This window comes from Metopolophium dirhodum, chromosome 1 (assembly GCF_019925205.1).
Source record: "Metopolophium dirhodum isolate CAU chromosome 1, ASM1992520v1, whole genome shotgun sequence".
NCBI lineage: Eukaryota > Metazoa > Arthropoda > Insecta > Hemiptera > Aphididae > Metopolophium > Metopolophium dirhodum.
Genome location: NC_083560.1, coordinates 159022515 through 159034216, shown reverse-complemented (window position 1 = coordinate 159034216; position 11702 = coordinate 159022515). Strand labels below are relative to the sequence as shown.

The window sequence follows — 11702 nt, the reverse complement described above, 5'->3', positions numbered from 1 at the left end:
GGTGCCTGACGGCGGGTGTCCCCCGGCCGGACTTCCACCTTGCACGTGTTCATTCACGAGTTGGCCGGGCCCGTGAACTCTCAGCCGGAGTTTGGGCGGGGAACGTGCCGGCATGTGGCTGGAGGTCCGCGGACAGGAAAAATTCGAGGTGCCTGCCCGCGGTTGCTTTGGTCCAGCCCTTCCGTCACGTCTCCCCGCTTAATAGTCTCCGCTGGTGTGTCGCAACATTTTTCCACGCCGTCTTTAGCGCTGATATGTCACTCGGACGGGTGAGCCCCGTGCGGATTAGAGAGGTATCCCTCTTCCCTCTGGCCTCCGGGTACTGTATCTCCAGAGGCCCCGTGTCGGAATCTTACTTTAACGCCGAACCACGCCTAACGGGCACGTCCTTCATCAGAGCGGCTCAGTGTAGCGTGCGCAAACTGTTTCACCGCCTGGAACAAGACCTCGGATCTGGTCATGAACTCGGGCTCGCACGGCCAGTCCGCACCGGCCGCTCGCACAGCAAGCTCGAGTTTGTTTCTTTCCTGGTCAGCAAGTGGGCATTCATACAGCAGATGTTCGGCGGTCTGGTTCGGTGACCCGCATCCACAAACTGCATCGCCTCTCAGGTTGAACATGTGGAGTTTCGCGTTAAAGTCCCCGTGTCCCGTCACCAGTTGCGACGTGTAATAGTCCATGACGCACCAGGTGCGTTCCAACCGATGACGGATGCTTGGGAACCAGGCGTAAGTCCACCTTCCCTTGTCTATAGCGACCCATCGTTGCTGCCAGAGGTCAATAGTTTCGTTTGTATAATATGACAGATTCCGGCTGGCCTCTACGGCCGTCATAGCGCCTTTCCTTACTAGGATCTTGTCCTTTTCAGCCCTGGCCATCTCTTTTAGCTTCAAGTCCAAGGGGGGTGTCCCCGCTAGTACTTGCAGCGCCACCGTCGACGTCGTGTTGTAAGCACCTGTAATCGCCCGCAGCGGTAGTCTCTGGGTTGAGTTCGCCCTGCCCCGATGATGTGCCTGAGACATGCAGTCCAAGGCCCAAATCGAGGCCGCGTAGCTCATTTGCGGTATGAAAACTGATTTGTAGATCCGAAGCGGCGCTCCAGATTTCAGTCCCCAGGTGGTCTTAGCGACTCCGTGCAGGCGACCAAACAGTGCCTTCGTGCTTTTCGATTTTTCCGTCAGGTGAGCGCTGAACTTACGGCCACTATCAAATGTTACGCCGAGGTATTTCGCCGTCTCGGTAGGCTTTATTCTATCGTTGCCGAGACGGATGACCAGTGGCTTGGAGAGCGAGCCTTTTATCCACAGTGTTTGTGACTTGGCTGCCGAGAAGGTAAGCTTGCGCTGATTCGCCCACAGCGATGCTCTCTCGAGAAGGGTGTTTGCCCTTGCGGTTAGTTCGGCCCTGTTTTTGCCCGAGATTAGCAGTGCAAGATCATCTGCGTACGCGACTAGTTCAGTACCTATGGGCAGCACCTCTGACAGAAGTGGATTCACAGCGTATTTCCACAGGTCAGGGCCGTACTCGCTGCCCTGCGGGCACCCCTTGGTAAGGGTTTTCCGTATGACTTGGTCGCCAATTTTCATTTCCGTTTGGCGACCGTCGAGGTAACTCTTAGTGAGCTCTATGAGGCCGTCTCTGCAGCCTGCGGCCTTCATGTCCAATACCAGTTGCGGCCACCAGAGGCAGTCGAACGCGCCCGAGATGTCCAGGAAGATTGCGTGGACGTACTTTTCCGTTCTTGCCTTTGACCAGTCGAGTACGTGTTGGATAGCGTCAACTGTCGAGAGGTTCCTAGTGAATCCGAACTGTCTTTTCGACATGTGCGAATCTGTGTCGCGCCGGATTCTCTCCACTATGACGTGCTCTAGCGCCTTAGAGAGTACTAGGAGGAGGCTTATGGGACGGTAAGACTTGGCTTCGGAGGGGTCTTTGCCCGGTGCCTTTCTGATCACGACCAGCTTGGCCGCCTTCCATGTGCTCGGGAACCTCTTTGCCCGTAGGCAGTTGTTAAATGCATGTGTAATATTCCCCGCGAGCACTGGCCAGGCCTGTCGTAAGATTTTTGCCGTTATACCGTCCAAGCCTGGGGACTTTCTTGGTGCCATCCGCCATATGGCCCTTTTAACCTCCTCGACCTCGCAGGGTTCGATATGCCCGGGGTCCTCGGACCATTTACTGAAGAAGCCGACCCTCACTCCCGTCTCCGTCCTGGCCGCTATTTGCTCAGGACTTTCATTGTCGTAGCTGTCTTCAGGGACCAGGGTTTCCATAAGTCTTTCCCCTGTTTCCCTTAGAGACGTGGTGAACGTGCCGTCGCTTTTGCGAACGGCTGTTGGAAGGTTCTCCGAGGGTCTAGCGCCACCAGTTTTCAGCCATTTGAAGACGGGGCCCCAGGGTTCTCTGTTCCCCGTTTCCGTTACGAACTCACGCCAGGCCCTTCGCCTGGCTTGGAAACAATGTTTCTTATGGGCCGCCTTCAGCTTTCTAAACTTGGTGCGCGTAGCCCGACGCGCCAGTGCGTTGGTGGCGTTTCTGAGTCTCGCCTTCCAACGGCCGAGGGTGTCCAGTTCTCGGCCCAGTGTATCGTTCCACCACGGAGGGGGTCTGTGCCTACTTTCCTTCGGTTTTCTCATATGCATATCGCACGCTTCCCTCAGTACGTCCGAAAGCGCTATCGTACAACTTTCGACGTCCGGGCATTCGAGGTCCCTTATCCTCGCGTCTCTAAGGTCCCCTAAGGTCTTACGGAATCTGGGCCAGTCCGTCTGGCTGTAGATATAGCCCCGAGCGTTCTCCTCTGGACAGACGTGCGCGTTTTTCCGCGTGATGATGTCGAAACGGATTAGGGCGTGATCGCTCGACGTTAGGTCGTGAGTGGCGGACCAGTTCGCGACTCTGACGTTGTTTGACGACAGGGTCACGTCCAGGCACGCCGACCCGCGGTTCCTGAACGTCGGCACGCCCGGCCGGTTGTGAACTCTTAGGTTCCTTTGACTTATAAAGTCTACCACTATGTCACCTCGCTTGTCAGGCCTGTCGTCGTGCCAAACCGTGGACCTCGCGTTCACGTCCGCACCCACTAGCACGTCGCCACTCAGTCCGTCCATGATAGAGTTCAGGGCGTCGACGCACTCGCGCGTGGGGACCGAGAACTGGAAATAAGAAGATATCAGCGTGAGCTGGACATCATCCCTAGCGATTGTGGCCACGGCATTATGCGAGGTACTTAACTGTCTTTGGCCCAGGACACTTATGGCTTGGTTCACTATAACGACCGCGGACTTGGGTTCGCAGCCGCTAGCTATCACCTTGAAGGGGCGCCTGTCTAGCAGGTAGACCCCTTTACCATCGGTCGCGGGCTCTTGTATCAAGCAGATATCTATGGTCTTGCTTACCAATAATTGTTCGATTTCATGCATTACGATCTTCGATCTAGCTGCGTTTATCTGAACTACTTTAATTAGCGTCTCGTCTTCCCTTGGGGCCGCAAGCCTGCCACTGTCCGCGTTGATTATGCAGTCAACTGACATAGCCGTTCCTTGCGTTAAACCGTTCTCAGTTCGAGCTGGCCGATCCTCGGGACCGTCTGTCATATTATCGTGTTCGAGGACCAAGTGACCTGTGCCAGGGTCGACCCTTTCTTTTTGAGGTCTAGCTCGTCCTGGTCTTTTCCGCCCTCTCTTCCACCAGCCTCTCTTTTTTCGTGATGGTGGGGTCGGCACGGTGGCGTCGACCGGGGTGACGCCAGCGTCCCGGCCCGAGAGGGGGTTATCTGTCGACGGGCTGCTCAGCTCCGCCTCTAAAGAACTAAGTCTTATACACGTTGGTGGTGGGACCCCGCAATCCGAATTCCCACCTACCGGGTCGCAACCCGACGGGGTGTCTTTATTCTGTACCATCGTGTTTCATAAGATTAGTAGTCTGCATAAAACGGCGCGCGACCAGGTCGCCGAGTCCTCGCCATATCACCGGGCGAGTCGGTTCAGAGATGCGCCCTCCGCTGGCGTCGAGATATCGGAACGGGGGGTCTCCCGAGGGAAGACGGGGGACCGTTCAGTCCCGCGTCTCCACCCAGCTCCGCTACCACGCGGAGCTCGTCGGACGCGGTCTCGATGCCGCGTCCCTCTTTCGCCCGTCCCCGGTTCCGTACCACCGAGGACGAGCTGATCACGTGGGCGCCCAAGGGTACGGCCTTTTGCGGACGCCCACCCGCCTTCCGTTCTTACTCCGAGACCTTTCGCTAACCTAGTATTCGTTTCTAAGTCTAGCTGGGTAACGCCGCTTTTAGAAGGTGAGAGCGGTGTGGAATCTCCCGGAGGTCATAGGCAACCCCGATTCATTGTCGGGCACATGCCCCTGTGTGGCCTGCCCCGGGAAATACCACAGTTATAGTCCCTAGGACTTAGAGCCTGTAGGCTTGCTCCGTTAAGATCCTGTGTCACCGGCCCCGGTCCGCGCCAGATTGACCGGCAAGTATTAAACGTGGTCCGTCTTAGCGCGGGCGTGGACGGCACCCAGCGCATCTTCGGGCCGCCCCGGCCGGTCCGCCGCAGGAACGCCGTCGGCTCACCGAGGTGAGGCCGTGGCGGCGCTCCCCGCGTTTACGGTCGGGTGGGTCCTCCGATGGATCTTCTCGTGCGTTCCCGTCGTCCGTGCGCGACCGAGCCGGCCGCCCCCGACACGCGGCCCGAGACCCAGACCCGGCCGGCCCCGGGAACCGCACCTCCGCGGTAACTGTTTCGGTTTTTCGCAGCGGCTCGCGTCGTGGGTGTTACCGCGATGGGAGTCCCCGTTGCCCCGGGCAGGGCCCCAGCCCGCGCCCCGGGACCCGGCCCGCACTCCGCCGCCCACGGAGTTTCGGGTAGCGTACGATATGCACATCGTTCAGGGTTCCGCGGGTGCGCCGTCAGTCCCGGTCGCCCGCTCCACCGTCCCAACAGTTTCTTTAGCCGGTAAGGTTTCACTGACGGCCAGGCCCGCCGGCGCCGCACCGTTTCCTCCACACGATGCTAAGATGCCTTCTGCCCGCCCGCCGCAAATGTGGATTACGGCGGGCTTCCTTACGGTCTCAGTCTTACGACGGCAAATAGTGGTTTGACCACGAACTAGGTTCGCGGGTCCTCGGGGGACCAGTTGCGTTCGACGCTAGCTCGGGCAATCAACGCCAACCACGCGATATTTTCTCCTCGGGGTAACAGTCTTCCCGTGCTCGACCTACAGTCGTTCGGCGAGCTTGCGGATTCTATCGGATGGATGTAGCGGACCGCCTCCGAGTTCGCTTATCGGCCAGCCGGTTGCCGGTGCTATTGTAATCAGAGTGCGGCCGGTTCCTCGGCCGCATCTCCGACTTAGCCCGCATCAGCCGCCTTGTTTGCTACCAGTTTCGCGCTGAAACAGCGTGGGGCCGTCTTCGTCGGGCGGGGTCCACCAATCCACGCCCGTCTCCGACAGCTCCGTTCGTGCGTTCATCGGACGCCCTTCCCAAGACATCCGCCACAGGCTTACCCTGCTCGTGTTGCTCGGGCCGGTCGTCCTCGAGTGGTCCGACCGCGCCGCGTCGTGTCGACCCGCGGGCCCGGTGTTTGAATACCTTGTCGGTCCGCTGTCGGGGCGAGGCGCGGTGATGTCCGCTCCACGTGGGTGGCCCTGCGGGCTGGTGTATGCTCGGCTAGCTCGTTGTCCGAAGGCCTCGTACGATTTCCACGTTCGCCGCCACCGAGTAATCGGATAGAGGGCGGGCAAAGGTGTTGTTAATGTTTAATCACGGCTCCTGAGGCGACGCCCGAGGGCGATCGCAACAGGGGGCCCGGAGGTCTCTGGGACTATGCCATCAGCGCGCTGACATTATCGTACCCTTGTCCGCTCGTATCGGCGCGACATGTTCCTAAGATCTTTACGAATGTACACGGTCTTAAAGGACTATGTGAGCTAGAGTTTCGAGCGGCCCAGTGCGCTGCGAGCCACTCACGCGCCGGGTTCTCACCGGGTCGCCCCTAGGCTACCGCGATCGGAGCGAGTCCTACCGCGAGAGCCCCGGGGCGATCGAGTATTTGCTACAGTGGCCGTGCCCCTCCTGGACCCCGCGTGGGGGCCCCGGGGTCTGGCGATGGTGGTTTGACGACGAACCAAGTTCGCGGATCCGCGAGGGACCAGTTGCGTTCAACGCTAGCTCAGGCAGTCGACGCCAACCACGCGATATTTTCTCCTCGGGGTAACAGTCTTCCCGTACTCGGCCTAAAGTCGTTCGGCGAGCTTGCGGATTCTATCGGATGGATGTAGCGGACCGCCCCCGAGTTCGCTTATCGGCCAGCCGGTTGCCGGTGCTATTGTAATCGGAGTACGGCCAATTTCTCGGCCGCATCTCCGGCTTAGCCCGCATCAGCCGCCTTGTTTGCTACCTGTTATACGCTGAGCCAGCGTGGGGCCGTTTTTCATTGGGCGAGGTTCACCACTCCGCGCCCGCCGGTGTCGGCCCCGTTAGTGCGTTCGTCGGACGCCCTGCCCGGGGTACACGTCTCGGGCTTGCCCCTCTCGTTTGCCCGGGCCGGTCGTCCCTGAGCGAGTCGGCCGCGCCGGGATCCGTTGACTCGCCGCCTGGGTCTTTGAATACCATAGAGGTCAGCTGTCGAGTCTAGGCGCGGTGTCGTCCGCTCCGCGTGGGACGCGTCGCCCTCAGCGCGCATCCCACCCGCCGGATTTTCACCGGGTCGCCCCAGGGCTACCGCGATCGGAGCGAGTCCTACCGCGAGAGCCCCGGGGCGATCGAGTATTTGCTACAGTGGCCGTGTCTCTCCTGGACCCCGCGTGGGGGCCCCGGGGACTTGGCCTGTACTCGTCCGGGTCCGACTAGGTTAGACCCAGGCGAGTCTGGGTCGACGGTACCGTCCGACGTCCCCCCGGCGACGCGCATCGTCAAGAGAGCGCCGCCGGGGACCAGCCGTCCGGCCCCGTCAGCCCGCTCACGTCGACCCGTCACCCGCAGGCCGGCCCGCCGGTCGAGACCGGTGGTTCGCTCCGCCGCCGTGTACGGTCGGAGATGTCCTTCGCGGGCACCACTCCGCGGGACCTGGCTAACGCGCCTTCACCGCTACGCACTAAGTCCGTGCGTAGCAGTGAGGCGGTTGATTTTACAAGAATAAAAGCCCGCCTCGCCGCCCCAGAGGGCAGCGAGACGGGCTATTCGGACCCCGAGCCTCGCCCGGCAGCCGGCCCGGCCGCTGGCGAGGACCGCCGCGAGCGATCTCAACCCCGGAGTCCTCCCTCCCGGGCTGGGTCATTTGTAAACGATTGACTGAATCCAAATCACCGCCCATCCGCCGACCGAGTCGCCGGTGCGCTTTCCCATCTGCTCGGTTTGATCTCTTCCGCCAGGGACGCATCTTTGCTCATAGCTAATGCGAACCATCTATCGGTCAAGGTACTCATGAGGGATGTTCGGAGAAGTAATCACCCGACGCGACGCCTTAAGCATATAGGAGCTAGCGTCGGCCTTCTGTGATTCTCATCTCTCGCACTCCTGCGAGACGCCAGTGCGCTTTCCCATCCGCTCGGTTTGATCTCTTCCGCCAGGAACGCATCTTTGCTCATAGCTAATGCGAACCATCTATCGGTCAAGGTACTCATAAGGGATGTTCGGAGAAGTAACCACCCGACGCGACGCCTTAAGCATATAGGAGCTAGCGTCGGCCTTCTGTGGCTCTCATCTCCCGCACTCCTGCGAGTCGCCGGTGCGCTTTCCCATCCGCTCGGTTTGATCTCTTCCGCCAGGAACGCATCTTTGCTCATAGCTGATGCGAACCATCTATCGGTCAAGGTACTCATGAGGGATGTTCGGAGAAGTAATCACCCGACGCGACGCCTTAAGCATATAGGAGCTAGCGTCGGCCTTCTGTGATTCTCATCTCACGCACTCCAGCGATTCGCTCGTCGGAGACGCCGCGATTGGATCTCGTGTCACCGGCTGGTCCACTTGACCAGCCGGGAATGTGACTTGGCGCGGTGTTAGCAAGCTTATGAATAAGCCAGTATCCATCTACCGGCGACGTGGACGCCCCGGCCTTCGGCGAGCACCGCGGTCCGTCAACCCCGCGGTACCCAGCGAAACGTACAACCCCTTGGCTGTGGTTTCGCTAGATAGTAGATAGGGACAGTGAGAATCTCGTTAATCCATTCATGCGCGTCACTAATTAGATGACGAGGCATTTGGCTACCTTAAAAGAGTCATAGTTACTCCTGCCGTTTACCCGCGCTTGCTTGAATTTCTTCACGTTGACATTCAGAGCACTGGGCAGAAATCACATCGCGTCAACACCCGTCCCGGGCCATCGCGATGCTTTGTTTTAATTAGACAGTCGGATTCCCCTGGTCCGTGCCAGTTCTGAGTTGACCGTTACATGGCTGTCGATCCGGCTACGCGACCGACGCCGCGGCGGCCGGACCGCCCGGTGACGGCGAACCGACACCAAGGCGATCGGCCGGCCGCGACGCGGCCAGCGACCGAAGCTCGGTGGTTCCACGGTCGGCGGACGGCGACGGGCCCGCGGCCGCCTCGAGGCTCCCGGTCCGAAGACCGGGCGCGCGGGCGACGGCCGGGGTGTCGCCAAAACCGCCTACGCTTCTACGACGACCCGAACCCGACAGCCACGCTCCTCAGAGCCAATCCTTATCCCGAAGTTACGGATCGGTTTTGCCGACTTCCCTTACCTACATTATTCTATGCGGCTAGAGGCTGCTCACCTCGGAGACCTGCTGCGGATATCGGTACGAACCGACGCGAAGACTCCGCGTGGCCCTCTCTCGAATTTTCAAGGTCCGCGTGGGGATCACGGACACCGCCGCAACGAGCGGTGCTCTTCGCGCTCGCGTCCCTATCGCCCGGCTAGAGGATTCCAGGGACGTACAACGCTCACAGAGAAAAGAGAACTCTACCCAGATCCCCCGGCGGCTTCTTCGAGTTCATTCTGGTTACCCAGACGAGACAAAAGAGCCCCGAACACTAGGGAGCGGTTCCGCGTCGGGTTCCGGAATACGAACCGGATTCCCTCTCGCCCCAAGGGCGATTCGAAAACGCCTTCGCCCGTGGTACGAGGATCTCTCCCCGGGCTTAGGATCGACTGACTCTTGGACAACGGCTGTTCACAAGAAACCCTTCTCCACGGCAGCCCCCGAGGGCCCCTCTCGAGTATTTGCTACTACCACCAAGATCTGCACCGACGGCGGCTCCAGGCGGTCTCGCGACCTGCCCTTCGACGCACACCGCCGCGCCATCCTACTCGTCGAGGCTTGCCGGGACCGACCGCCGCGAGCGACGACCGGCCCCACTATGCCGTCGACGGCCGAGTATAGGCACGACGCTCCAGCGCCATCCATTTTCAGAGCTAGTTGCTTCGGCAGGTGAGTTGTTACACACTCCTTAGCGGATTCCGACTTCCATGGCCACCGTCCTGCTGTCATCAGCAACCAACGCCTTTCATGGTCTCTGAATACGCGTCGATTTCGGCGCCTTAACTCGGCGTTCGGTTCATCCCGCAGCGCCAGTTCTGCTTACCAAAAATGGCCCACTAAGCGCCTAGGGTTCCGTCGCCGGCTTCGCACGCGGTTCACGCGGTGTACCAGGTAAAGCCGGCGATCTCACCCATTTATAGTTTGAGAATAGGTTGAGGTCGTTTCGGCCCCAATGTCCTCTAATCATTCGCTTTACCGTATGAGACATCCTCCGTGTTACGAGCGTGTTGTTACCGCGCCGTACAGCGCGGAGTCCCACCGGCGTCCGTACGCCCGCGAACGGGCGGGACACATCGGCGCCAGCTATCCTGAGGGAAACTTCGGATGGAACCAGCTACTAGATGGTTCGATTAGTCTTTCGCCCCTATACCCAGCTCAGACGATCGATTTGCACGTCAGAATCGCTGCGGACCTCCATCAGGGTTTCCCCTGACTTCATCCTGGCCAGGCATAGTTCACCATCTTTCGGGTACCAACGTGTGCGCTAAGGGTGCGCCCTCGGACGGCCGAAGCCGACCTGGCGAAGACGCCCCCGGACTGCGGACCAGCGCGACTTTGAACGCCGGTGGGTTCGGTCGCTAGGCCATCGTCCGCACCGTAAACGGTTCACTTTCATTGCGCCAAACGTGGTTTTTCGTAAGATCACCGTTGACTCGCGCACACGTTAGACTCCTTGGTCCGTGTTTCAAGACGGGTCGGAAAGTAGCCCGAAATCGTCGCCGACCGACGGGACCCCGCCTGCGACGGGGCCGCGTCGACGGTTCTTGCCGTCGGGCGAGCCGACCAGGAGCACCAGGGTTCGGCGCGAACGGTCACGCCGAAACGCAACCGCCGCGACGAACGCCACCCAAGCCCTTCGGCCGGCGCCCAACGGGTCGCGACGTCCGCTAACCGAGCGAAAGATCCGGCCGGCGGTTAGACCGACCGTGAATTCGCCCGGCGGGGACTCGCGGGCTCTGTCCGTTTACACCCGAACAGTTTCACGTTCTTATGAACTCTCTCTTCAAAGTTCTTTTCAACTTTCCCTCACGGTACTTGTAAACTATCGGTCTCGTGGCCGTATTTAGCCTTAGATGGAGTTTACCACCAACTTCGGGCTGCACTCTCAAGCAACCCGACTCGAAGGCGCGGTCCGATCCCGGAACGCTGTGACGGCCTCTACTGGCCTGGCACCATCTGCGGGCCATGGCCCCGTTCAAGGGAGACTTGGACCGTCACGTGCGCCCCGGCAACGAGGCCGGCCCGTACGCCACAACTCCCATAGGTGCCGCGACACAAAAGTGCGCGGCGGGATTCGGCGATGGGCTTTTCCCTGTTCGCTCGCCGCTACTAAGGGAATCACGGTTGTTTTCTTTTCCTCCGCTTATTAATATGCTTAAATCCGGCGGGTAGTCCCGCCTGATCTGAGGTCGGAACGTATCGGTTTTTTTTTTTTTAAATTACACGGCAGCCTGCGGTCCGCGCTCCGCCCGTACGGTGACCGTCCGCGTCCGCGTCTCGGAAGCCGGAGAGGTCCGTGGACTCTCAGCCGACCCGGCCGCGCTCTCGCGCGGCGGGCGGACGGGGACGTGCCGTTTGACGACGCGAGAACCCGTGACTGTTTGCCGTCACAACTTGGGCGGACGACCGGAGGCGGCCGCGCGAGCGCGGTTTTCCACGGTCGAACCGCCAATCTCGCACCACCGGAGCGGCCGACGGGCGGGCGGACAGTCCCCGGGAGGACTGCCGCCGCCGTCGGACGCCTGCCGGCGGCGCATCGGTCTGGCCGAGTATCCGGTATACGACCCTCAGACAGGCGTGGCCCGGGACCCGCGGGTCACCGAGGCCGCAATGTGCGTTCGACTGGTCGATGTTCGTATAACCTGCGGATTACACGACGACGCGCAGATAGCTGCGGTCTTCATCGATCCACGAGCCAAGTGATCCGCTGTTCGGGGTCGGGTGTTTTTTTTTGTCGACGAAACTTCTACCGGCCACGCGCCGTGCGCGGACGCACGGCGGGGCCCGTATGGTCTTTCGACGTTAACCATCTTTCGGTCGACGCTCGGTCGGGGGTCGCGGCGCGCGGGCGGTCGGCGAGCTAGTCGCGAGCGCACGCGGCCACGGGGTCGGATTAGGCGCGCGCGAGACCGGCAAGTGCTGCCGGTACCGCGGGCCCGTCTCTAATGATCCTTCCGCAGGTTCACCTACGGAAA

The 11702-nt window shown here is 60.5% G+C and overlaps 1 non-coding gene and 1 pseudogene across 1 annotated transcript; both read right to left on the bottom strand.

The window, feature by feature from the left end:
- Positions 1-8105: 8105 nt before the first annotated feature.
- LOC132937743 (large subunit ribosomal RNA) lies at positions 8106-10919 on the bottom strand (annotated as a pseudogene).
- Positions 10920-11288: 369 nt separating this feature from the next.
- On the bottom strand, positions 11289-11446 carry LOC132937590 (5.8S ribosomal RNA). Its single transcript, XR_009663713.1, has one exon. It is a non-coding gene; the product is annotated as a 5.8S ribosomal RNA (ribosomal RNA).
- Between the last annotated feature and the right edge of the window lie 256 nt (positions 11447-11702).